Source organism: Rattus norvegicus, chromosome 7 (genome assembly GCF_036323735.1).
Source record: "Rattus norvegicus strain BN/NHsdMcwi chromosome 7, GRCr8, whole genome shotgun sequence".
Lineage (NCBI taxonomy): Eukaryota > Metazoa > Chordata > Mammalia > Rodentia > Muridae > Rattus > Rattus norvegicus.
Window position 1 is genome coordinate 70831913 of NC_086025.1, and position 25867 is coordinate 70857779.

Below are 25867 nucleotides of genomic sequence, written 5' to 3' on the forward strand. Positions count from 1 at the left end.
ACTTCCTGTCTAAGGGACCCATCTCTTCTGAGGTAGGAAAAGTCATTCACCTAAAGGCTGGGAGGCTTTGCATGTAACTGTTTTGTGTCATTCTGCTACACAAAACTGCAAGTGCTTTGTCCTCTCCAAATAATACCATTTAACCACGCCAGGCTGCTCATGTATGCTTTCAGGCTTAAAAAGAATACTGATGTTACTAAAGGAGGATGGTGCAGATAATTTGCAAAACACTTTATTTTTTAAAATCTATTTCCATGGGAAGAAAGTTTTTTCAAAGAAATGACCTTCAGATCTGTTTCTTTAAGTGCACTAAAATTAAGAAGCAAGTTCTTTGGGGCTATCAGTCAGTCAGTGGCACAGCGCACACTGTCATGTTCCATCAAGCCTTGGGTTCCGTCAAGAACAAGGGAAGTATGGGGGGATGGGGATCCTGAAAGGAGAATCTTGGATTTGCTTGTTTCTACGTTTGTTTGTTTGTTTGCTGAGGCAGGATCACTTGTAGCCTGATCCCCCCTGATTCTGAATTCTTTGCTTAAAGGTAGTAATTAGGGAATTGAATATATATCCTCAAGGTCTTTTCTCCTCTCTTCCCTGGTAAAATCAGGAAGTGAATGATTTAATACAATTGCTAGTCTAAAAATCAAAGAAACATTCTTAGAACTGCAGAGATGATGGGGACCAAATGGGCTGGTGCACTGGGCATGGACCACAGTGAGCGCACTGGGCATGGACCACAGTGAGTGCACTGGGCATGGTCCGCAGTTAAGTACAGGAACAATCCCCGTGGGAGGAAGCTAAGCCTTTGATTCAGAACCAGCCACTTGCTGTATGAGTCAAACCTGTTCTCAGTTTCTTCGCAACCCGAATTCTTATCCAACAATGTGTATGATGTATGGCGCCCCACAGGGACTTTCTCACTGAGAGCTCCTCGAGAGTTAGTCACCCTCCTCCTGCATATGCCCCATCCCATAGTCCACCCACAGTTCAGACAAGTTCAGATGCAGCATCTCAGTGCCTCTGACCATGCTCAGCCTCAACAATGCCAAGATGTCGGTTGTGGCCAAGGTTTGCCCTCCTTCCTCTCACGGCTCCTCCCATGCTGACATGAAAGGGAAAAGCTCCTCCCATAAGTGTGGGAGCAGGCAGGCTGCCCTGTCTCTCTCTCTGGTCCCCACACAGCCACCAGTAAAGAAGGCAGAAAGCAAGAACTAGAGGACCACAGAGCACAGGCTAGTGTAGGGAAGGATAGCGGAGGGAAGGGGCGCCCACTGGGACTTGGCTGGTGAGCAGCCTCACCCCAGCTGAGACGGTCTGCACTATTAGCTTTCATTTCCACTGTTGGTTGCTAAGCACTGTGCATTATGCAAAAGTAAATAGTTATACCATGTGGCTTAGAACTCACGTCACTCGAGGCAAGGGGAGTACCTCTCAATGTTTCTAGATTTATTTTTAGATTCTAGTTGATCAAGTGACTAACCCACTGTCCAAAGACGATGACATTAAGGCTGAGAAGTGTGCTTAGAAACAAAGGCCTAGACATCCAAAGTCGGTCACCAAGACCACCTCAGTTTATAAATTACGCATCATCAAGTCCTCTGACATCCCCTGTTGACTGTACACGGCACTCAGAGGCTCACAAGACCTGTGTGATGGAAAGCACCTCCCCGCTTTGGCTGAGGGTGTGGTGAATGCACACAAGATAAAAATATCCCTCAGCGAAAGTCTGAAGCCACGAAAAGTAACCAAAACCACATGAAAGTAAAATTTTGAGGAAAAGAAAAGCATGTTTCTCACAACCTCTGGTTGGTGCCCTGGACTACGCAGGTGCAACAGTGGTATGTTGATGTAGATGAACAATAATAAGACTCTGGATGGAAGAGAGTCTGATCTCTAGAGAAATTCCCCTAGTTTTCCACATGGTGATCAAAGTATCCCACTGAAGTCCCAAAACCGAATGTGTTCTGAGAAACAGGAATCAGAAGAGCACAACACCAAATAATGTAACAATGTGGAACTCACTAACTCCCAGAATGCAAAGTAACAGTCATGGGTAGGGGCTCAGGGCGAGCCTGAGGGGATCCCTGAGGTCCACGCAGCCTCCTCAGCTGAAAACAAGGTTGTCTTTGTGTCCCTTACAACTGGCAAGATGGCGGTGGTGGCTGAGAAGTCATGCGGGTGACCTTAGGGTTCCGTGGACCATGGAGGCCCTCAGCATCTCAAGGCAAAGACCAGGGGCTTGAAACCAAGTTATTCTCGGTGTGGCCTCAGAATCTCTAGTCATTACAGAACTGTCCTTCCCCACGAGGCTTCCCGTTGAAGGAAATGCTCAAGACACACCATTTAAAAGTAGCATTCAATAAAGGTGGTGGGGTCATTGTAAGTATGCTAAAGAAGGAAACAGGCAGTCTTGATCCTCATTTTCTCCTCATGCTACACCAAAACAAATTACAGTCAAATTAAAAATTTTTTTTGCAGTTAAGAATATTTTATAATCTGCAGACAAGAGAGCTGAGTATTGATCCAACTCTCATGAGGTAAAGCAGGCTGTGCTTCAGGGAAGAAATTGCAGGGGATTGTTTCCCCAAACCATAATGCAGATTGGCAAATGGCACATGGAAAGTATATGCAGCAAAAGACACTGCTGGCTGCTGAAGAGCTCATGCCCACAGGCTAGGTCTAAGGTGAAGAAAACACAGCAAGCCACAGGGTAATGTCTTAACAATGCATCTGTTTTGAGAGCCAAACCTCTTGGCGTCTTTGAAGAAAAGTATTTATCCATGGCTACATTTTGTTTATGTGATAAAATACCATGGCTAAGAGTAACCTGGGGAGGAAAGGTTTACTTCAGCTTGTGCCTGAGAGTCCACCACTGAGGAAAATAAAGGCAGAAAGTGAAGTAGAGATCTTAGAGGAATGATGTTGGCTGGCTCGCTCCCCATGGCTTACTCAGCCTGCTTCTTATGTGTGGACAGCATTGCCTGCAGTGGTCTAGGGCCTCCTACATCAACTAGCAATTAAGAAAACACCTCACAGGCATGGTCAAGGCCAACACCATCCAAGCAACTCTTCAACTGATGTCCTTTCTCCCCAAGTGAATCTAGGTTCCAGTCAGGTTGACAACTGAAGCTAACTATGGTGCTGTCATCCTTCCTTTATGGATTCCAAAGTTAGCAGGTGCTCAAGGGTCCTGTGGTATTGGCCCATGACACGTGGACTACCTCCCTTCATTTAAGCCATCTCAAGATTAGTCAGACAATACAGCATGAGTGCTAATACACAGACTGTGTTGTTTAAGTGATAATGACTGTGAACAAGCCTGGAAATATTCGGTAGTAGGACAGTTCTGGTTTTGAAAAATATTCTACCAATTTATTCATTTACTTAGCATTTCTATCTATGTTTGAGCACATAGAGCTTAGAAGAGAAACTCACACGTGGTCTCTAACACCGCCTTCTTTAACACCCAGTAGTAGAGCTGAGCCCAGACAAGCTGGACCTTGCACACCCATGCCTTGAGTTGTATCTCATTACTGAAAGCACACACTGCTTCTTTCACTTGAAAAGAAGCCATCTTAACTGACGTGAAAGACATCTAAGGCAAAAACTGTAACTGAAAGTCAGAGAAAGGAAAAATGTCATAGGTATACAGCAATAAAGATGTTCAGCCTCATTCATAGTCAGAGAAATACACACAGGAAGCCACTGTCTCTGGTTCCAAAGTCATCGAGCATGTTCAGTGGTGGTACTCCAGGCACCTGGTCAATACAACACCCAGCAGGGATTGTCCTAACCCATGGAGAAAGCAAGCTGCCAAACTGTGTTAAGGATTTTCATAATACTCAAACCTTCAACCTAGAAATGTAGCCCGTGGTACAATTCATACCGAGAAAGGATGTAGCAATCATAATGACCAGAACACTTCTGAAATTTTTAACCAAATGATCAAAAATAAAATCACTAAGCAGGAATTCTCACTCCATGGGATATTATACATGCAGGAAAGCATTGTCTACCAAGATTATAGAATAAAATGAAAATTCCTGTCACATATACTCACATGAAAAAATAATTTTAAACTTCATATAAACATTACCATTCAACTAAGATATGTTACCATATAAAACAATTTAGAGAAACACTCCAGGTTGCCTTTTAATATATGTATTATGAGTGACCTTTTCTTCTTATTTTAAAAAATTTATTTATTTTATGTATGTGAGTACACTGTTGCCATCTTCAGACACTCCATAAGAGGGTGTCAGATTACAGATGGTTGTGAGCCACCATGTGGATGCTGGGAATTAAATTCAGGACCTCTGGAAGAGCAGTCAGTGCTCTTAACTACTGAGCCATCTCTCCAGCCCTGACTTTGTCTTCTTATAAATGTTCTGCATTGTGAAGAGGTCCCTATGGCAATGCATTATATTCATACTTTCGAAGAAAGCAGAACAGAGAAGAACAGTTCAGGGGCTGGGGACACAACCCATAAATGTCTTCCTGTGCACATGTGTGCCAGCCTCAGGGGGCAGGACAGATTGGATTCTCACTGTCTGATTTTTGGTCCAGTGTGGAAACTTCCACAGGCAGTGGGAACCCAGTGACACAGTCTCCTCCCCACCCTCCACCCCCAGTTCCAAGTCATGTGACAAATGCCTATCGAAGAGCTTGTGCTTTAGGCTAGGAGATGGCTCAGTGGGTAAAGTGCTGACAGGACAAGGAAGAACTGAGTGAGTTCAAATCCCCAATGCCCACATAAGAGTGGCACCATCTGTCACCCCAGCACTGGAGGACAAAGAGATAGGAGGATCCCTGGGGCTCACTAGTCAGTCAGTCCAATCAGTGAACCCCAGGTTCAGTGAGAGACCCTGTAAGGTAGAGAGTGGTAAAGGGAGACACATGATGATAACCTCACATGTGTACACACACACACACACACACACACACACACACACACACAGGAATGTGTACCTAGACACACATGTTCATACACACTGCACACAAGCACACATACATCACACCATACATTCTCCTAAACACCACTCATATACATATACATATGCACACATACATACATAAACACCACATACATACATTACACAGATACATGCACACATATATACATATGTGCACACAAATACACATGAACATCATGCACATAAACACACACTCATACATACTCATGCACACACATACCATAGACATGTGCATATATGCCACATACACACATAAACACACACCACATGTGCACATGCATCACATATATACACATAAGTACACATATACTCACATGCACATATGCATACATGTGCACAGATATACGCACATGTACCACATATACACATAAATAAGAAGCACATGTGTACACATACAACATACACATGTGCACACATACACATGTATGAACCATACATGCACATAAACACACAATACACATGTGCACATATATATCACACACATACACAGAAATGCACATATACACATGTGTACCATATACATAACACACATATGTACACATACAACACACACACACACACACACACGAAAATGGAGCTCATGCTCTAACCATCCCATCAGAACAATTAGTTCACATGTTCAAAGAGGGAATGCATGTGTGCACATGTGTGTATCTGTGTATATTTGTATATATGCATGTGCATTTCCATGGATGCAGTGTGTATATATGTGCATCATGTGGGTGGTATATGTGGGGAGAGGGTACAGGCTCCTCCCCCTTCTTTCTTCAAGCACAGCAAGATACACTCTACAGCAATGCCACAGCCACCTGTCCTCCAGCACCAGAATAATAACGCAAAAAAGTGAAAGTCAAAATCACCCAGTCCAGACAACACTGAGCTATTAAGCAATTTTAAATCATAACACATTAAAGTCCCCCTCTGTGCTCACACTCACCACTAATGTACCCAGCCGAGACCTCCCCTACAGTAGTCACACCCTCTCCCTAGTACTGAACAAGGTTAGTTCTCCTTTAAATGCATGTAGTGGTCAAGCAAACTTTCAAAATTGTCTTCCATAGCACTGTGGCTACACTATAGACCCCCTATTCATTGACTCATGCAAAAATCTTTACATGTAAATAATAACAGAAAGTACCCCAAATGCTAACTCTGGCTGCCTTCAAACATCAGACGTGTGCATGATAACCTTCTAGTTATGTTCCTGAAGGCACAGATGTGGATGGAGATTTTTCATTTCAATACTGTTGTAAATAGCACCCAAGAATACTGACTGTCATAAGAAAGTCTCTGAAACATTTGTTAAAACAAAAGCATTAGTAAGGAGAACAGCAAGCCTCAGACGTGTCTCTTTAATCTAGGTCCTATAATAATTTGCATACAATTATTTTCCAAGAGGTAGGGTCGCCTGTCCTCTGACCTTATGGAGAAGCAGCATACGGCCTGGATGAGACATCCTGCCTGCACTTGCACGGGTAAGCCCAGCTCCTTCTCTCAGCCCTCGGCACAGCTCCATGGGGCAGTGACTACTATTAGTATTGCTGGACTGCTGCTGTGACAGCTGTCACCTGGGAATCAAGCTCCATGAAGCCTCACAGCTCCCACCTAGCAGAACTAAGTGAGGAGGTCTGGTTAGTCTGGCTCCAGAGGGGTGATGTTCACCCCACCACAGACTGCAGAAAGACTCCATGTTTGCTTTTTCTTATACCGAAAACAACAACAACAATGACAAAACAAAAAACAAAAACAAACAAAAAATAAAAACCAAACCAAACAAAAAACAAACAAACAAAACAAAACCTTTGTTTAAATTTGGTCTGGCCAACCTGTGTAAGGACATGAGGCGTCCACACCTAAGAGACAGGCGCCCATACACAGGGAGCCACAGGAATGCAAGAACTGGTTCACTCTACCAAGTCACCAACTGAAATGAGCCCCCAGATTAGAATGACAGGAAGGGAGCCATACATGGTCTTCAGATCATCAAAACAAAACAAAACAACAACAACAACAACAACAACAACAATTAAATGGTTTGGCAGAGAAAAGAAAGAGAGGTAGAAGGGTCTAAAAATAGTTTCCACCATATTTCAGTTTTAGTAATAGCAGATTAGCAATTGCCACCCAGGCAACCAGAAATGTGAAGGTATTTGGGGTGTGTGTGTGTGTGTGTGTGTGTGTGTGTGTGTGTGTGTGTGTTTGCCATCTCTTGAACATCACTTTTTGATCACTACTATAAAAACTTATTAATTAGAAGACTATATGAAAAGAGTAGGCATAGAGGGAAACATCACTAATAAGTAATAAGTATTCGTTAGTAAGGCAATAAAGGGGTCTCTATCTAGGAGGCAGAACACATGACTGCCTCAACTCTGGACCAACAGTCTGTTAAGAAAGATGTTCTTTAAAATATTCGGGGGCCAATGAGATGGCTTAACTGAAGAGGACACCTGCTGCTACACCTGAGGGCCCGAGTTCAATCCCCAGGACTCACATGGTGGGGGGAGGGAACTACCTCTTCTGCCCCAGACCTGCTTTGTGTTCTGTGGGGCATGCATACAAGCACACGCTCATGTGTTCACATACTAAACATACAAGCACACACTCACGTGTTCACATACTAAACAAATGTTTACAAAACCTCTAAAGAAAGACACCGTGGGTTTGAAAATGAGCGGGGGTTAACTTAGGAGGCTTTGGGCAGAGGGAAGAAAAGGAGGAGATGATGTAATTATGTTATAATTTCAAACATTTTTTAAAAACTTAAAATGTTTTAAATGAATGAAAAACACCTGGGCTGCAATAGGACTCAGCGGGTTGAAGTAGTTGCAGCCTAAGCCTAACGGCCAAGTTCAAGTCCTGAAAAGGACATAAAAATGGAAGGAAAAAGAAGCAATCGTCAAAGCTCTCCTCTGACCTCCGTAGGCACACCATGTCACCCACATATACCTTCCCACATACCCAAACTCACATACACTAATAATAAACAATAACTTTTAAAATTTAACTCTTTTCTGTCTTTCAAAGTTCATATTTTCATTTCATAAACCAACATGTAGTAGGTTGGCAAAGTATAAAAACATCTTTAGATAATTCTCTTCTGTCCTGGTTAGCTAGGGTGTCTCTGCGCTGCCACTATCTGCCTAACTAGGGTGTCTCTCACCGCCATCATCTGCCTTAACGGTCACTCTGTGTTCCTTTCCCCTCACAAGTGGGTTCTGCTGTGGATGCTAAATCACATGATCACCTTATATTCAGCCTGGAAGCCCTTCTTGACTGTGTACAACACGTTAGCAAGGAGCTGGAAAGTCAGATGAGCAACCACAGCCACTGGGGACACACAGGACCAGCCCCTCATCCTCCCTCTGCCCTCAGGCCACCAAGAAGGGTGCTGCTTCCTCAGCCACAGGCTCGCAGCAACAGCTGCATTCCCCTAGGCTAATCAATGAAAATGGACTGAAATTTCCAAAATCTTGAGTCCCAACAAATGTGCCTTCTTTTTAAATGCGTTGCCACAGCTATTTCATTACAGTAACGTAAAGCTATGTAATGCACCCTGCCTGTCCAGCCCTGCCCTGAAGCTGGTCCGGAAAACTCACTCGTCAGAATTATTGCTTCGCTTTCTGCTCTGCATTAGCGCAAGGTGTGGTCAAACCCTGGTCCAGAGCTGTTGAGTCCATTAGGACCTGGGCCAGACTTCAAGGACTGTTCTTGAGTCCTGCTGAGAAATAGGGATCAGGTAAACAGTGAAAGGCAGGGTAAGGCTCTAGGGTGACTTTACCATGTCTGCACCTGTAGGCCTAGAGGAAGTGTGGCTGAGGGAACTCAGGATGCTGCTGCATGGAGAACGCAGCTGGCAGGAGCCGGTGTGGCTTTGCCATACAGGCACAACCTCCAACATGCTGGACAGCAGAAGGAACAGGAGAGTTAACCCCTGCTTCCTCTCACAGGTCTATCTCCTGCTGGACCCAGTGTTGATCGGAAGACAGATACTGACCAAGGCTGCACAGGGCCAGGAGAGAAGGGAGCCAGCCAAGGCGATGTAGAGGAGACAACTGGAGTTACCCAGCCCACACTGCCCTGACCCCTACCGAGGAGTTGTGCTCTTAACAGGCAAAGTAAGCTGCCCTGGTCACTCTCTGAGAGACTGGGCATCATCAGTAGCATTTGTGTGGGGCCAGGCCAGCTTCGTGGTGATCTGTGCGTGGCCCCATACTAAGAAGGGTCTCTCTCTTTCTCTCTCTCTCTCTCTCTCTCTCTCTCTCTCTCTCTCGTAAAATGGCTCTAGTTTTTATTTCTTTCAAACCATACAGTTTATGTAGCTGATCTCCTGTTGTAAGGAAAACCTTTCAGCTGGTGAAACTCAATTCTCTACATAACTTTGATCAAGACAACAAAGAGTCAGCCAGTGTAGCAGGATGAAACAGAGCGTGGCTCACCTGTTTATTTTATTTTATTTTATTTTTGGTTTTCTTTCTTTTTCTTACTCTCCTTCAAAGTCAAATAGCAAAGTGGTTGCAAAAACCAATCTCAGCCCCAACGCCGCCCTCCACCAGGGAAACAGAACTCGATTACGACCGTCTCTCAGTGGATGGGTATTGGCTCTTCCCCGGGTAGGTGTTCAGTGAGTGAAACCAAACTGAATAATTCATGCACTAACGTGGGCGTCCCAGTTGATGGGCTCCTGTCATCAAATTAGTAACCTGTACCCTTGATACATGGATCCAGGCACCAGACCCCAGGCCCAAGGTCGGCAGTGTTGGCACACAGTAAGGTTGGCTGAGGACTCTGTATAGAACATTTCTAAGCAGTGCTTTTTCTCTAAAGGGAGAGAAACACGAGCCTGGCCTGCCTCTGTGTTCCTTCCTTAAGATGTCCCCGACACCCTGAGCCTTCTCTTGGACTTTCTCACAGCATTTCTGAAAGCACTGGGGTAAGCCGTAAGCAGGCAGTGTCTGCTGCCTCTCCCCTTCGTTTCCCTCCAAGGCTATCCAGCAAAACCAAGTGCAGAAGACTCTCAGTGACATCAGGTAGGGCTAATGTTAGCAGCACCCCCAGCCCGCACTCAGTTTAGAAATAAGGAATGGTGTATTCTAGGATCTGGACGGGAGATAAAATCCAAGTGTGACACAGATTAGCCCTGTGGTTAATAATGCCCCTTAACTATGCCCCAGAACCAGAGAACATTAGCTTTTTTAGAAAATAAAGGGGTGGGGGTTGCAGATGCAAGTAAGGATACTGAAAAAGACCAGTGTGGATGCTGACGGTGGGCCCTGCATCCCATGCAAGTGTCCTTAGGAGAGATCACAGAGGAAAGGGACACAGAGGAGGGAAGGACAGACCTTGGAATCCAAAACACCCACAGCCAGCAGAAACGAAAAGAGACTTGGTGACACACGCCTGGGGTCCCAGAGGCTCAGAAGGCTAAGGAAGATCTGAGCCCATGAGTTCAAGAGCAGCCCTGGCAACACAGAACTGTCCCATCTCTAAATAAGTTAATTAATTGTAATTAATCAATTAAAGGTAAAGAACTAATTCTCTTTGAGCACCTAGAGAAAATGGGCCCCAGCAACACCTCTGGCTGGACATAGAGCCTCTGCAGCTGTGAGCGAATCGGTGGCTACCGTGTCAAGGTGCCTAGTCTGTGACAGTCTATTCCACGGATACAGGAACGAGCCCTGACAAGAACTCTGCAGGCGGCGAGCGGGGAGGGAGACTCTGAGCCCCCTAAAAGCAGCATTTTTCGTGTGCCTCAATCTAGTTCCAGGACAGGACTAAGTTCTCCCCACTGCAGCGTGGCATGCGCTTGGTGGGGGCACTAATATCTGGTTCTCATGGACCTTTCTCGGGCTACCGACCCCTCAGCCATGCCTGGGTGTTGAAGGGGCCAGGTATTCAGCAGAACCACACCAGACCTCAGATCTCCCGGGTCTAGGGAGGGTCTGCTGCTGGGAGCTGGAAGAACAGGAAGTGTCCCTACTGCCTCCACGTCCAGACTCTCAGCCCCAGTTCCACCAACTGCTCCCTGGTCCCTGAACATCGGTCAGTCCCTCCATCTCTGGGTGCCCTGGTTCCCTGCACCCTTTACGTGGGGCGGACCATGGGGCTCCAAAATGCCATGCTCTCTGCTCCCCCATCCTCCAGCCTTCCTGCCGTGCCCAACAACAGCACCCTGGCTACAGCCCGTTTGGCCTCTGGCTTCAGGTCAGCTTGGCTACTGGGGAGGTGTCAGGGGGTGAGAACGAGAGTGGCTAGGTACTTCCTGGACTACACACCGCCCTGCCAGGACAATGCTGAAGAACACAGCTCTGTGGGCAGCGCTGTGACACCAACCTGACTCCCAAAGCACTCCGAAAACTGTTGTCACACACCCCTTGCATTACACTGTGCACACACCACACAAACACCACACACATAAACACACCACACCCATACACCATACACACACAAACACACCACACACACACACACCACAAACACCATACACACCACATACATACCTACATTATACATACACACACCACACAAATACCACACACAAAAATGTACTACATGCATACATCATACATACACAAACACACACACATCACATCACACCACACATACACACATACCACATACACACACCACACAAACACCACACACATAAACACACCACACCCATACACCATACACACATAAACACACACACACACACAACACCACACATACACACATACCACACACAAACACCACACACACCCCACACACAAACACACACACCATACCCTACACACACACACACACACATACATACCACACACAAACACCACACACACACACATACAGAACACATACACACACCACACACACCATACAAACACAACACACATACATCATACACACACAAACCACACACACAAACACACACATACCACACACACACACACACACAGCATACATACATACATGCACACACACGGACAGACAGCCATTTCACCATCCCAACAGCTGTGTAAATAGCCCATTAACCTAAGCTTGCTTTGTTTCTGCCACCATTCATGTGTGCTATCTGCCTCATCATGGGACCCTGGCAAACAAATGATAGAGTTTACCAGAATAGATTGAATACACACTTAGAGCTCCAGTAGGTATTTACTATGAACTATATACATGGTCAGCATGTCTGAAGAAAATGTCTCAGAGCCATGTCTACTTCCATTCCCAAATTTAATACCACACAGGACAAAGATGGCCATGTGTTTGTCTCTCGGGTGTAGAAAACCCCTCACTCTTCTTCTCCTCCTCCTCCCTCCTCCCTCTCTCTCCTCACTCTCCCTGTCAGGATCCTTCTGCTGGTGCCATTGTCAGAGGTGACCGCTGTCCTGTGGCTCCCCACATCTCTAGAATCAGCTTCAAATTCTGGCCTCCCTCACCGGCAGATTCCAGCCTGCCTTCAAGGCTTCAAACCCTTCACTCCCAGGAGGAAAGCCGTTATCCACAAAGAGGAGAGACTGAGAGCCAGTTGTAAAGGAGCCTAAGCCCCTGTGGCCTGCCGGTGGATGTGTGAAATGGAAGCATTCCAGAAAACAGTCTGGGAGTTACAAGAGATTAAATATAGAGTGGCGAGCGACCCGGCAGTTTCAGCTCTGAGTGCTTAGCCGAAAGAATCAAAGGAGAAAGTTGAAGATACACCTACATGCCTGTGTTTGTAGTAGTGCTATGCACAAGATCGACAGATGAAAACAGCCCGCCACACCCAGCACCAGCAAACCGATAGCCAGTTTGCTGTGTGCAATCAATGGAGTATATTCAGCCATGAGAAGGAAAGAAATCCCAGTATCTATCACAACCTGGTGACCCTAAGGACATTCGGTTAAGTGGAATAAATCAGTCACATGGCATCCTCACAGTGCTCTGACTCACAGGGGCAGAAAGGAGGAAGGTTGTTGTCAGGGGCTGAGGGGAGAGAAGAATGGGGAACTACTGTTTAATAAGTCCAGAGCTTCAGTTCAGAGAGAGAAAAGAAAGAAAAAGGTTGTAGAGAGAGATGGCCAAAGCCACAGTAACACATGCTCAGTGGCACAAAATGGTCCACTTAAAATGGCAAATTTTATAGTGTTTATACATGGTCACACTTTTAGTGTATTTAAGGAATATTTATTCATCATTTAGTACACAAGTCATGTTTCTGGGGCTACTTCAACAAATCTTAAGTAAAAAGCTCGTTGTCCCCACCAGATGAGCCCAGCTCTTACGCTAGCTACCCCATTACGGTCCAGGCTCTTGTTGATCTGTTTCATGCATTAATTGAAAGACGGAAGGCTATGGCTGCAGTAGGACAGATCTCCCGTAGACTCACAGGCCTGCGTTTGGTGGCAATTTTGAGAGAATCTTTACATTTTCTCAGGTGGACCTAACCAGAGTGGGTGGGGTGGACCAATGGGAGCATCTTGCCCCACACTGCTCCTTATCCCATTGCCTGTTTCCTAGCCATCGTGAGGTGAACAGTATGTGCCACACACTCCGGTTCCCAAAGTTTGTTTCCAAAGCACTAGGCTACAGAAAACCTTCAGAAACTAACCATGTGTACTTCCTCTTTTAGAGTTACCCACAGTAGGTATCTGGTAACAGCCACAAAAAAACGGCTAACACAGGAACTCAAGCCAGTTCGTCTGCATCCTGAGAACCCAACACAATAAAAGCATGTCCAAACTGCTCTGATTCATCCTTTGAACGCACGAGTTTGCAAAGCCCATCCAGAGAAGCCTTTCCCTGTGTCTTCCCATCGCCTGGTGACATCGGGTTTCTGCAAGAGAAGTAGGCTTGCTCCTCGGCCTGTGGCTCAGTAGTTAGAGGGATCTAAGATACAACGATGAACTGGGGAAAGCCACTGTGAGCAGAGGTACAGGATCCCTCTCTCTCTGCCTGGATATACAAAACCCAGACTGTGCAAAGGTTAGCGCCCCTCCAGCTAGCCTACAGTGAGATGGAGCACAAAAATGCCACCAGCTCTGAGTGAGCAAACCAAGATGAGCTAGAAGTCAGGTCCTTTAACGATGCTTGAGTCACAGCTGCAGTTCCAGGGGATCTGACTCACATGCATTACATATACACACATACAAGCAAAACATCCACATAAATAAAACAAAATAAAATAAAATAGGAAAGAAGTCTGCATTTGGGAGTTCCTGACACAACAGACTTGAATTCTACTTTGAATAAGGTTTTCTGGGGCTGGAGAGATGGCTCAAGGGTTAAGAGCCCCTGTCGCTCTTGCAGAGGGCCCAAGTTTGATTCCCACTACCACATGGTACCTCACAAATGTCAGTAGTTCCAGGGAATCCAATGCCTTCTTTGACCTGTTCAGGCACCAGCGCCATGTGCACATACATACATGCAAGCAAAACATTCGTAAACACAAGATAAAGTCAATTAGTCTAAAGAAAAAATTTAAATGTTTCCAAGACGGAAAAAGTTACTGCCAAGATGACATGAGGCACTCCTGGCAAAGCACATAGAGCTCCCAGAAAATGTGTTGTCTGTGTGGTTGTCTGTCATCACAATGGAAACTTCCTGCCTTCTTTTAGGGATCACTTCTGCCTTCACTGTCCTCCATTGAGAGTCTTTAGGATAGGAAGAATGCGGACAAAAGCTATCACCACCTCCTAATCCCATACCCTGACAGACATCACTAATTGACCACAGCCTCCTCTCCCGCTGAGCCTGGCCCCAGTTTTCTAAGCAGCCAGTACCAATCAATCAGAGATGACAAGTAAAATGAAACCCACTCCTCTGGCTCCAGCCTAGTGGCTGGCCAGGCTTTTCTATAAAAAAGGAAGTCTGTACTGCACATTCTTATTTCTGTTTTGTTTCATTTGCAGTTTTTCTTAGAAACAGGCATAGTACTCTTTGCTCAAACCTCCTTGCTAAGCCTTGAAGCCAGCTTGAAGGTACCATCCTAGCTCCCTGCAGGCTCCTGTGGGCAGTTGCAGAGTGCTCGAAATGCAAGCTCTGAGACATATCCTAAGGACTCAGCAAACTGCCTGAAACGTGACATCAAGATTTAAGGACAGGAGGTTTCTTACTTTCATTGGACCCACCAAAACCCACACCAGAAGGAAATTATACTCTAAGGAAGGGCTAGAGGATCGGGCTGGTCCTGACCTTTCTTACCCCCTGAACTGGATGGGTATACTTCCACCCTATGGCCAAGCTTTCGGAAGAGCTAAAGGAAGAGGAGTTGAGTTTTTCTCCACTGCTAGTCAGCCTCTCACTGGAAGAATGCACCTGAGCTTGGGCTGGTAGCTCCCAACCATGAGCCCAGAGTGTAGTATATGGACGCAGAGGGTTATGGGTCTACAGCTTAGCCTCAGCTACAGAGCAAGCCGGGGCTAAGGCTGCTTAAGATCCTGTCTCAAAAATAACGGGAGAAAAGGGACACACATGGAGACCAAGGTGGCATGCCCTGCTTGTGACTCCACAGCACTCTCTGATGCTTTTCTTGTAATGAGTGAAATACAAAGACTTGCCTGGCCCTCCCTCCTCCTTATACTCTGTATTCAATTCTGCCTTCAGAGAAAGTGACTGAATTTTGCTTAACTCATATAATTTATTCATTCAACAGATATCTGACTAAACCCCAAATCTCCTTTCCCAGTCCTAGCAGGAAGGAAGATTGACCCATGGACCACTAAGCAGATTGGAAAGAGGGTTCTATACCTGTGTACCTAGGCGTAGGATGCTACAGCAGCCACCTGGGAGGGCAGTATCCAGCGCCTGCTGATTGCAGTAGGTAGCTTCTGGATAGGAAGTGGATACAAAGTTGACAGGAAGGAGGGAGGCTGACAGGTGCTCTGGCCAGTGTGGGGGGCAGGGTGCTGCCTGACTGGTGAGATTGGGGCACCATTGCATATGTTCTTGGAGTCTGTGTTTTATCTGGAAAGCTTCTGAGAAGCCTTTGCAGGACATCAGCCAGAGAGACTAGCTTAGATTTTTGTTTTCAGAATAACTGTCCACAGGATGAAGAATGAACTGGAACAAGAAGGTTCTGATTGGGAACAACGAGCCAGCTGGAATGCAACCCCAGCAATTCAGGCAAGAAGGAAATCAATCAACAATCACAAAAATAGGAAAGGGTCACATTCGCTTGGTTCTACCTACACCCATCTTGATGGATCTGAGGGCTATGTCCAATGTGCACAGCATCCCTGTGGTAGCTTTGATACCTACCAGCAACCTCCTTCTAGCTCCAGGAATCACAGGAGAGGCCAAGAAAGCCAGCTTAAAGGAGCTGTTCTGATCTGAGCCAGAATTCAAATACAACGTCTGGCTGCAGAGCCATGCTGGGAATGTCCACAGCGGTGTTGGCTTGGATATCTGGATATTGAGTTACAGCTTCTCTACCCCACCCCACTGCACTCCACCCCGCATCTGTGTGCGCCCCCTCCCCCTCTCACCTTTCTCTCCACCACACATGCCCCTCCTTTGCAGTCCCTGGCATCACTGTCTTGGGCATGTAACTCAAGCATAGAGTAAAACCTGTCACAAGTCTTGCCAATTCGGCCTGACCAACCCCTACTAGCAACCCTGCTCCAGGTAACACAGTGCCCTACGACTGTTCTTTTCAATTAGTCAGAATCAGGAAAACTTTGAGCAGAGGCTTGTGTGGTTTCCTTCTCAGAGAGCTGAATTTGGCAGCCCAGCTTCTGTATTTCATACTAGTCGCCTACAAAATTGAGCCTGCATCTTCCGTTGTGGGGCTGGCATTTAGGAACACAAGAATCCCCGTAGCTAGCCTAACCTGCAGCCTCCAACAGATCCACCCGCAGAGGAGCCAAATCGGCAGGAAAGTTACAGCAGGCATTTTGCAGCGAGAAACTTGTGTATTGTTTCCTGCGGACAGGGAGACCTCCTGCCCCTCCCGAGCTGATACAACCCACTTTGCACATCCTGCTTCTCCAAAGCTAAAAATAAATCGGTATGCACTGAAAACTCTCCACGTCTCCCCAGCATACACTTCCCCCGCCTCGCGAGGTTCCAGACACGAGAATCTTTCGCTTCAAAACGCCGTGGATTTCTGCCGCAGGTTCCAGCCGCGCCTTCGGCAGCCCCTAGCCCCCTCCCCAGCCACCCACATCCCCCACGGGCCTCCTGCAGCTTTCAATGCAGACTCTGCAGGCCCGGGCGGGTACCGACGCCCCTGGCACCGGGCGAGCATGCTCCGGACATCCCCCGGCCGCCAGGCTCGCTAACGCCCCCTTTCGAGTCAGCGCGCCTCGCCCGGTACTCAGCAAAGTTGCTTTCTCCTCTCGAGCCACCAGCTTGGGGCTTATGGGTTTAAAGCTTGTAGGTCCCTGAGAGGTGCCGGCGTGGAGTTGTGGGGGAGGGCAGGGAAATTGACAAGGTGGGTGGCACCTGGGGAGGAGCTGCAAGGACCCGGTTCTGGGGACCCGCGATCCCCGCCATCCTGGGCTCGCGCCTCACCGAGTGCGCCTTTCCCCTGGCCACCGCTCCCGGCTCAGGTCCCCCTGCTCGCCCGCCCAGCTGCGGCTCCCGCTCCCCGCCAGAGGAGGGAAGGCGCTGCGACTCACCGCCACGGCCGCTCCCAGCGTCTGTGTCGCCGGCGGCAAGGCGGCGGCGCCTTCCCTCCTCCCGCCTCCCCCTGGACAGCTCGGCCGCAGCCGCGCCCCCCTCCCCAGCCTCGCTCGTCGACCGCTCCCCACCGTGGCCGTGGCCTCTCCGTGGGATGGGTCTCAGCTGCTGCTGTCGGGGTGAGGGAACCAGCCTAAGCTGGGATGCACAGGTGCAGCGGCTGCCCCGCCTTGCCCTGATGCAGCCGCCGGCCTCAGCCAGGTACTCTCAATCCCAGCCCACCGCCCAGGCGTCTAGTCAAGCAGTGCTCAGTGGGTGTTATCTGTGTGCTATTAACGTCAGATTCAACCTAGAATTATCCTCCAAGCTTGCATTGGTAGACCTGGCGTTCCTGTCATTTCTCAGTCTATTCAAGGGATCCCCCAGAGCCTTTTTAAAAGTACCCCCCCCCCAAAATAAAACCCTCTCTTGCACCCATAGGTCGACGAGGTGGGAAGCCTCCTCTTTCTCAGTAGCCTATTCTCTTCTCGGAGCTGCCTTAGCAAGGACTCACTCTGGAAAGGTGGACAGCAAAGAGGCGGGTTTCTTACACCATCCCTCCCTGCAGAATGCCACCAACCCTTCCATCCCTACTGAAAATTAGTGAGAAGCAAATGTCTTGTCAGTGTTTATCAGGTGCCTTCTTGCTGTGTTGGTCACTCGTGACCAACACACTTTAGCTTCTCGTGTTAGTCAACCCAGGTGACCTTTCTTCAATTACATTTTTTTTTCTTAAAAATAACAAAGCAGTAAAGCAACGGTGCCCCCAGCCATGCGTGTTAGCAAGATTCCTTCATAATGTGATCAGAGAAACCGAATTCCCAGCCGGGGAGATAGGTCCGGCAAGCACGGCCACTTCAGCTCCATCACCAGAACCTATGTAAATGCCTGGTGAGGTGGTATGGGTTTGTACCCATACCTCACAGAGCTGGGAGGTAAAGACAGGCAGCTCCTGAGGGCCCCCTGACCAGCTAACCCTACCTAAAATCATGCCCCAGGCCAATGAGGGACCCTCCCTCAAAACAGCCTGAGGAATGACACTCAGGAATGACCTCTAGCTCCTTTCCCCTCTCTGCTGTCCCCTCCCCCTCCCGAGAGAGAGAGACAGAGAGAGAGAGAGAGAGAGAGAACATCAGCCAAAGGGTTCATCTAACTGAAATCATTCTTCCCTAGGTCCAATTCGATTAAAAAGCAAATTGAAATTCAGATTTTTGCCTGAAGTAGATTCAAAGATTAACCCAGCATTTTAGGCAAACTCTGAGTTACCTGGGGAGTTGTATTCTTTTTTTAAAACAAACAAGCAAACAAACAAAAAAAAAAAACATTAGTCCTGGACCCTATCCCAGGGAGAGTCGGATTTTGTAGCTCAGGGGTGTGACCTAACGTGAATGTTTTACAAGAGCCCTCCAAGAATCTGTGGTGCATATAGGATTGGAAGCCACCATAGGTTTAGCCGATCTGAAAACAGAGCCTGAGACAACTCTAAAACTCAGTTTTGAGGCCAGAAAAGGTCTCAGCTGCTACAGCAAACCCAATTGTCCCTAGAGATGGATGAAGGTGATGGATACGTGACCTAATATGGGACTGGAGGACTGCTATGATCCGAGTGTGTTCCCCCCAAATTTTATACCAACTGCAGTTGTGCAGTGTGGCAGTTGGGAGGTGTGTCCCAGTGGGAGGGGTAGGGTGGGGGCAGGGAGCCCTCCATTTCCCCAGTGAGTTTCAGATCTCAGGAGCCCCAGCTAGTTACCGATGCAGCCTGGCTAAAAGCCCAGTCAGCCCTAGCTTGGGTATTTCCCAGGGTGCTATTTGCCCTTCCATTTTTCCTACCATAAGTTGAAGGCACACGTGGCCCTCACCAGATACAGTTGTTGTGTCTTAGACTTTCCAACCGCCAGAACCATGAGCCAAGATAAACCTTTTTCTTTATAAATTACTCAGCCTCTGGTATTCTGCTATGGCAACGGAAACAAACTAAAGCAAGGCACCGTGGTTCTGAAGCCTTATTTTTCCGTGTGAGAAATGCGCGTCTGGTGTAGCCATCATTTTTTTTCCATCTTATTTTAGTTTAGGTTGATTTTTCCCCCGCCCAGAGGAGTCAGAAGTTCACTGTTTAATGTGGTTCTTTTTTCCTAATTTTAAAACAATAACTAATTTCAAGTTACTTTCAGGCTATGTAAGCAAAAAAAAAAAGGGTTTGTGGGCCACGGAATGCCCCGGGTCAACAGTTTCTCACCTGTGGTACCCATGCTCCCAGTAAACCAACAGAAGAGCAGTGGATGTAGACCGTGGTGAAAACAGGGGCTCGTCTACCAGAGAGTTCTTATCCGCCTTGTAATTATTTAATGGGCTTAACTTTCTTTTTTAAAGCTTTATTGAGGTGCAATGTGTTAGTCCCTTCTTATCTGACGTTTTGGTTCCTACTTAGTTTGTTCAAAGTCAGCCCAGTCCAAAGTGTTGAATAAATAATTTCAGTTTTTAACTGCAAAATGTGTTGAAGAAATCCCACACAGTCCTACCCAAGATATGGAACAGTGTGCTCACACCTCACACTCGCCAGTCGCTCGCCAGTCGCTCGCCAGTCACGGCAGTCAGGCCCACGTTTCAGGTCGGCCTCATAGTATCTCAATGCCTGTGCGATCCTTTCTTTACTTAGCCCAAAATGCAGGAGGCTTGAGGTATAGAAATTAATTAGTTAATTAATTAATTATTCTCGGCGGCATGATTTTCTACCCATCCCAATGGTTTATGCTCCCAAATGAAAGATACACACAGCCTTTATATTTTAATATTCCTTAAACAGCATAATAGCTGGGCACTGCCTAACCTCCATGCTGTTAATATACCTTCTGCTGATAATCCCAAGTTATAACTTACTAATTCTATGTTCTACCTGGGCTGCCCTCTGGACTGCGCTGTCCTAGCTTCTTCAACGTGGTGGCCATGCATCTCTGTCCTGCACTCTTCTCAGGTATGGCGTCTTTCCTGTCCTCCACACTCTCCCAGCATGCCGGATCTCCCTTTCTCTCCTCCTAGTCCTAAATCCAGGGATCCTAAAATCCTGCCACCTCTACCTGCCCTCCCCAGCTATTGGCTGTTGGCATCTTTATTTACCATCAGAACCAACTGGGGCAGGTTCCCAGAAGCTATATGCAGACACTCTCCTGCAAGCAGGTTTTTTGATAGCATAATTAGCATTTGTAATACAAGCAGCTACACTGAGGCACAAGAAGCAACTGGGCATAGAACAGGAAAGGAGTCCTTAACTCAGTACCGTGCCTGTGTCAGGATGCAAGTAAAAAACATTCTATAGACAGGGTTCAATAATCCCAAAAAGGGAGGTCACCGCATCTGTCCCAACACCCAGAGTAACTGGGACCTCCAGGATCCAGGGAGGCAGGAAACCCTGCCCAGCCAGAGGCATGGGTTCCATCCTGTTTGCACCTGTGCCCAGGGTGGACCCAGGGCTCTGGCTCCCCACTTATTCCTGCAACACCCAGAGAAATCTTGACTTCCGGGAGCTCTGACACAACAGGGTCTCAGGATCATAGGATCCTAGAATCACAGTATTACAGAGACAACTGGACTCCCAGGAGTTCTAACACAACCAGGCTCATAGGAGGGACAGGCTCCAGTCAGAGACAGCAAGGGCAGGTGGCACTAGAGATAACCAGATGGCCAGAAGCAAGCACAAGAACATAAGCAACAGAAACCAATGCTACCTGACAACATCAGAACCCAGCCCTCCCACCACACCAAGCCCTGGATACTCTAACACACATCTAAACAGTCCCATATCTCTTTAGAAATAGAAACAGTCATTAAAAGTCTCCCAACCCCCCCCCCAAAAAAATGCCCAGTACCAGATAGCTTTACTGCAGAATTCTATCAGACCTTTAAAGAAGACCTAACACCAATACTTCTCAAACTATTCCATAAAATAGAAAAAGGAAGAATGTAGAGAGCTGTGACGTACCGCGCCTCAAAGATGGCGCTGGTTTCCGCCTTCCACCCTCCCAACGGTGAGCACTCCTTGCAGTAAACAAGTCCTTATTTGGCTATGTCTGCCTGGCCTGCTAGCTTCCGCATAGTGACAGCCTATCTACATGACCCATGTGGCTTGCTAGGACTGGCCAGTGCTAGCTATTTAAGTGTGGTGCAGGGCGTTCCCCGGGGAGAGAGAGTCAGAAGAGATAGAGGTCAGAAGATTGTATCAAGTTTCCTGAGTAAAACTGCTTGAAGAAGATCTCCTGTGGTCGTGTCTTCCTTGCTGGTCGAGGTTGGGCACAGCAGCAGAACACTGCCCAATACATTCTGTGAAGTCAGTTACACTGATGCCTAAACCACACAAAGACCCAACAAAGAAAGAGAACTTCAGACCAATTTTGCTCGTGAATATTGATACAAAAATACTCAGTAAAATTCATGCAAACCGAATCCAAGAACGCATCAAAAATGATCATTCACCATGATCAAGTAGGCTTCATGCCAGGGATGCAGGGATGGTTTAAAATATGAAAATCCATCAAAGTAACCCACTATATAAACAAACTCAAAGAGAAAAACCGCATGATCATCTCATTAGATGCTGAGAAAGCACTTGACAAAATGCAATACACCTTCATGTTAAAAGTATTGAAGAGATCAGGAATTTAAGACCCTTACCTAAACATAATAAAAGCAATATACAGGCTGAGAATGAAATTAGGGAAACAACACCATTCACAATAGCCACAAATAATATAAAATACCTTGAGGTGACTCTAACCAAGCAAGTAAAAGATCTGTATGACAAGAACTTCAAGTCTCTGAAGAAAGAAATCGAAGATCTCAAAAGATGGAAAGATCTCCCATGCTCATGGATTGGCAAGATTAATATAGTGAAAATGGCCATTTTGCCAAAAGTGATCTACAGATTCAATACAATCCCCATCAAAATTCCAACTCAATTCTTTACAGAGATAGAAAGAACAATTCTTAAATTTATCTAGAATAACAAAAAGCCCAGGATAGCAAAAACCATTCTCAACAATAAAAGAAATTCTTGGGGAATCACCAACCCTGACCAGAAGCTGTATTACAGAGCAATGGTGATAAAAACTGCATGGTATTGGTACAGAGACAGACAGGTAAATCAGTGGAATAGAATTGGAGACCCAGAATTGAACCCACACACCTATGGTCACTTGATCTTTGACAAAGGAGCTAAAATCATCTAGTGGGGAAAAGATAGCATTTTCAACAAATGGTGCTGGTTCAACTGTCAATCAGCATGTAGAAAAATGGAAATTGATTCATTTTTATCTCTTTGTACAAAGCTCAATTCCAAGTGGATCAAGGATGTCCACATAAAACCATATACACTGAATCTAATTCAAGAGAAAGTGGGAAACAACTATGAACACATGAGCACAGGGAACATTTCCTGAACAGACACCAATGGCTTATGCTCTAAGATCAACAATCGACAAATGGGATCTCATAAAACTGCAAAACTTCTGTAAGGCAAAGGACACTGTCATTAGGACAAAAAAGTAACCTAGAGATTGAAAAAGATCTTTACCAATGCTACATCTGATAGAGGGCTAATATCCAAAATATACAAAGAACTCAAGAAGTTAGACTCCAGAGAACCAAATAACCCTATTAAAAATGGGGTACAGAGTTAAACAGAGATTTCTCAACTGAGGAATCTTTTTTTTTTTTTTTCCGGAGCTGGGGACCGAACCCAGGGCCTTGCGCTCCCTAGGCAAGCGCTCTACCGCTGAGCTAAATCCCCAACCCCAACTGAGGAATCTTGAATGGCTGAGAAATACTTAAAGAAATGTTCAACATCTTTAGTCATCAGGGAAATGCCAATCAAAATGATCCTGAGATTCCACCTCACACCAGTCAGAATGGCCAAGATCAAAACCTCAGGTGACAGCAGATGCTGGCGAGGATGTGGAGAAAGAGGAACACTCCTCCATTGCTCGTACGATTGCAAACTGGTATAATCACTCTGGAAATCTGTCTGGTGGTTCCTCAGAAAATTGGACATAGTACTACCTGAGGACCCAGCTATACGTCTCCTGGGCATACACCCAAAAGGTGCTCCAACATATAACAAGGACACGTGCTCCACTATGTTCATAGCAGCCTTATTTGTAATAGCCAGAAGCTGAACACAATCCAGATGTCCTTCAACAGAGGAATGGATACAGAAAATGTGGTACATCTACACAATGGAGTGCTACTCAACCATTAAAAACAATGACTTCATGAAATTCTCAGGCAAATGGATAGAAATTGAAAATATCCTGAGTGAGGTAACCCAGTTAGAAAAGAACACATATGGTATGTACTCACTGATTAGCGGATATTACTAAAAAGCTCAGAATACCCACGATACAACTCACAGACCATATGAAGCTGAAGAAGAAGAAAGACCACACCAAAGTGTGGATGCTTCAGTCCTACTCAGAAAGGGAAAAATAATCTCAGGAAGTAGAAGGAGACGAGTGGGAGGGAAAAGAGGGACAGTTCAGATATGGGAGGAGATGGGAGAAGTACAGAGGGACAGGAAGTTGAAAGGAGGTATGTAGCAGTGAAGGAGGGAGAACACTGGTAAAACTAATCTCTAAGGTTTCTGGCTTCCACCAAGAGCCATGGGGCACACACCCTGAGAATACAGGGGCAACTGTGCCATATTGACCCTCACTTAAACATTTTTAATGGATACACAGAATTATATGACCAGTGTCCCAACTGTGTTTAGAATTAATGCCATCCTTCCCCCAAAGAAATCTCATATCTGTCAGCACTCACTGCTCCATTCCTTAGCCCCTGATAGTCACTGACTCATTGTTACAGAGAGACATTTACCTGTTGTGGACATTTCAAATAGATGAATTGTACAGTACTTGGTGACTGGCTTCTTTTACTTAGCATGTTTTCCAGGTTCATTGTCATTGTGATGTATCAATATTGCATTTCCTCCTCGGCTGTTCTTTATTTCCTCCTTTTCATTTCATTATCATCATCATCATCAATTATTTTACATGGCATCTCACTATGTAGCCCTGGCTGGAACTTACTATATAGACCAAGTCAACTTACACTTGTAGAGAATCCACTGGCCTCTACCTTCCGAATGCTGAGATTAAAGGCATGAGCCACCAAGCCTCGGTCCATTTCTTCTCATTAACAAACAGCGTTCCCTGCATGGCAGGCCTATTTTGTTTATCCATCTATGTATTGCCTGACAGGTGGGTTCTTCCCAGTTTTCAGAGACTGTGGCAGCAGTGCTGTGAGCATCCGTGCTGAGCGCAGAGCCTAGAGCACTGCAGGTAAACAGACTGCCAGTCCCCTGCCTCTCATTTCACTGTAGGTGTGAAGTGACGTGCTGCTGTGCGTTTTCCGGTGCGTGTGCGTTGAACTCAGGACCTGGCGTGTCCTCCGCAGGCTCTCTCTACCGCTGAGCTTTAGAGGACAGAGGTGTTGCTCCTATTGTTCTGCATTTACCGTGCGACTAAGGATATCAACCGTCTTCTCATGCACCTTTGGCAAGTACCTAGACATCTTTGGAGAAATGCATATGGAACCCAACCCATTATCAGTGGAATTGTTTGTCTTTTTATTATCCTGCTATGAGTTCTGTGCACGTTCTGTATGTTAGTCCCTGGTCATATGTAGGACGTCCCAATACTGCCTCCATCCCTGCAGACTGTCGTTTTCATTCTCTCTGTCATACTCTCCCATCCATCAATCCTCTTGATCATGGTGAATTGTATTTCTTGCATTGCATTTTCTTTGGCTGTTACCACTTTTGTGTGGTATTAAAAAGCTTCGCCCAACTTAAGGACATGGAGATTTATGCCTCCATTTCCAGACCTACTTTTCTTAATGCTTTTTAACAGGTACAGAGAAAGAGAGAGGGAAAACAGATAAAGAACGTTAAGGACAGTTGGAGAAGGCACAGGGAAACATTATCCTGTAAGTTTACTTAACAATATGAATATGACATTTGCAGTACTGAATTAAGCCTACGAATACTGACACTTTGCCTTTTGGTCCACAATCGAAGCTCCCCACTTACAGAGCTCTGATTTTCTGGAACCGCTCTCTCGCTTTCTCGCTGTCCCCTTTGGTCAGCCAAGAACTAAGTAGCTAATTTCTAATCAAGAAGTAGCTAAATGTATTGATTTTGGATTAATGAGGTTACAATGCCAATTTTGCGTCCACTTACTTCAAAGTATTTCCTAAGGGCCTCCCAGAGGTTAACACTGCTGTAGTCTCTCCCC

At 46.3% G+C, this 25867-nt stretch overlaps 1 protein-coding gene across 8 annotated transcripts in view; it reads right to left on the reverse strand.

The window, feature by feature from the left end:
- The window catches only part of Ncald (neurocalcin delta), a 432081-nt gene extending 414230 nt beyond the window's left edge, over positions 1 to 17851 (reverse strand). For 2 of the 8 annotated variants that reach the window (XM_063264157.1, XM_063264159.1), the window contains exon 1: positions 17546 to 17588. The gene's annotated coding sequence lies outside the window, so the exon portion shown is untranslated. Of the gene's footprint in view, positions 1 to 17438; positions 17589 to 17677 lie in introns of those variants that run through there. The other 6 variants (XM_008765456.3, XM_063264158.1, XM_063264160.1 and 3 more) reach the window with 6 other exon arrangements.
- Between the last annotated feature and the right edge of the window lie 8016 nt (positions 17852 to 25867).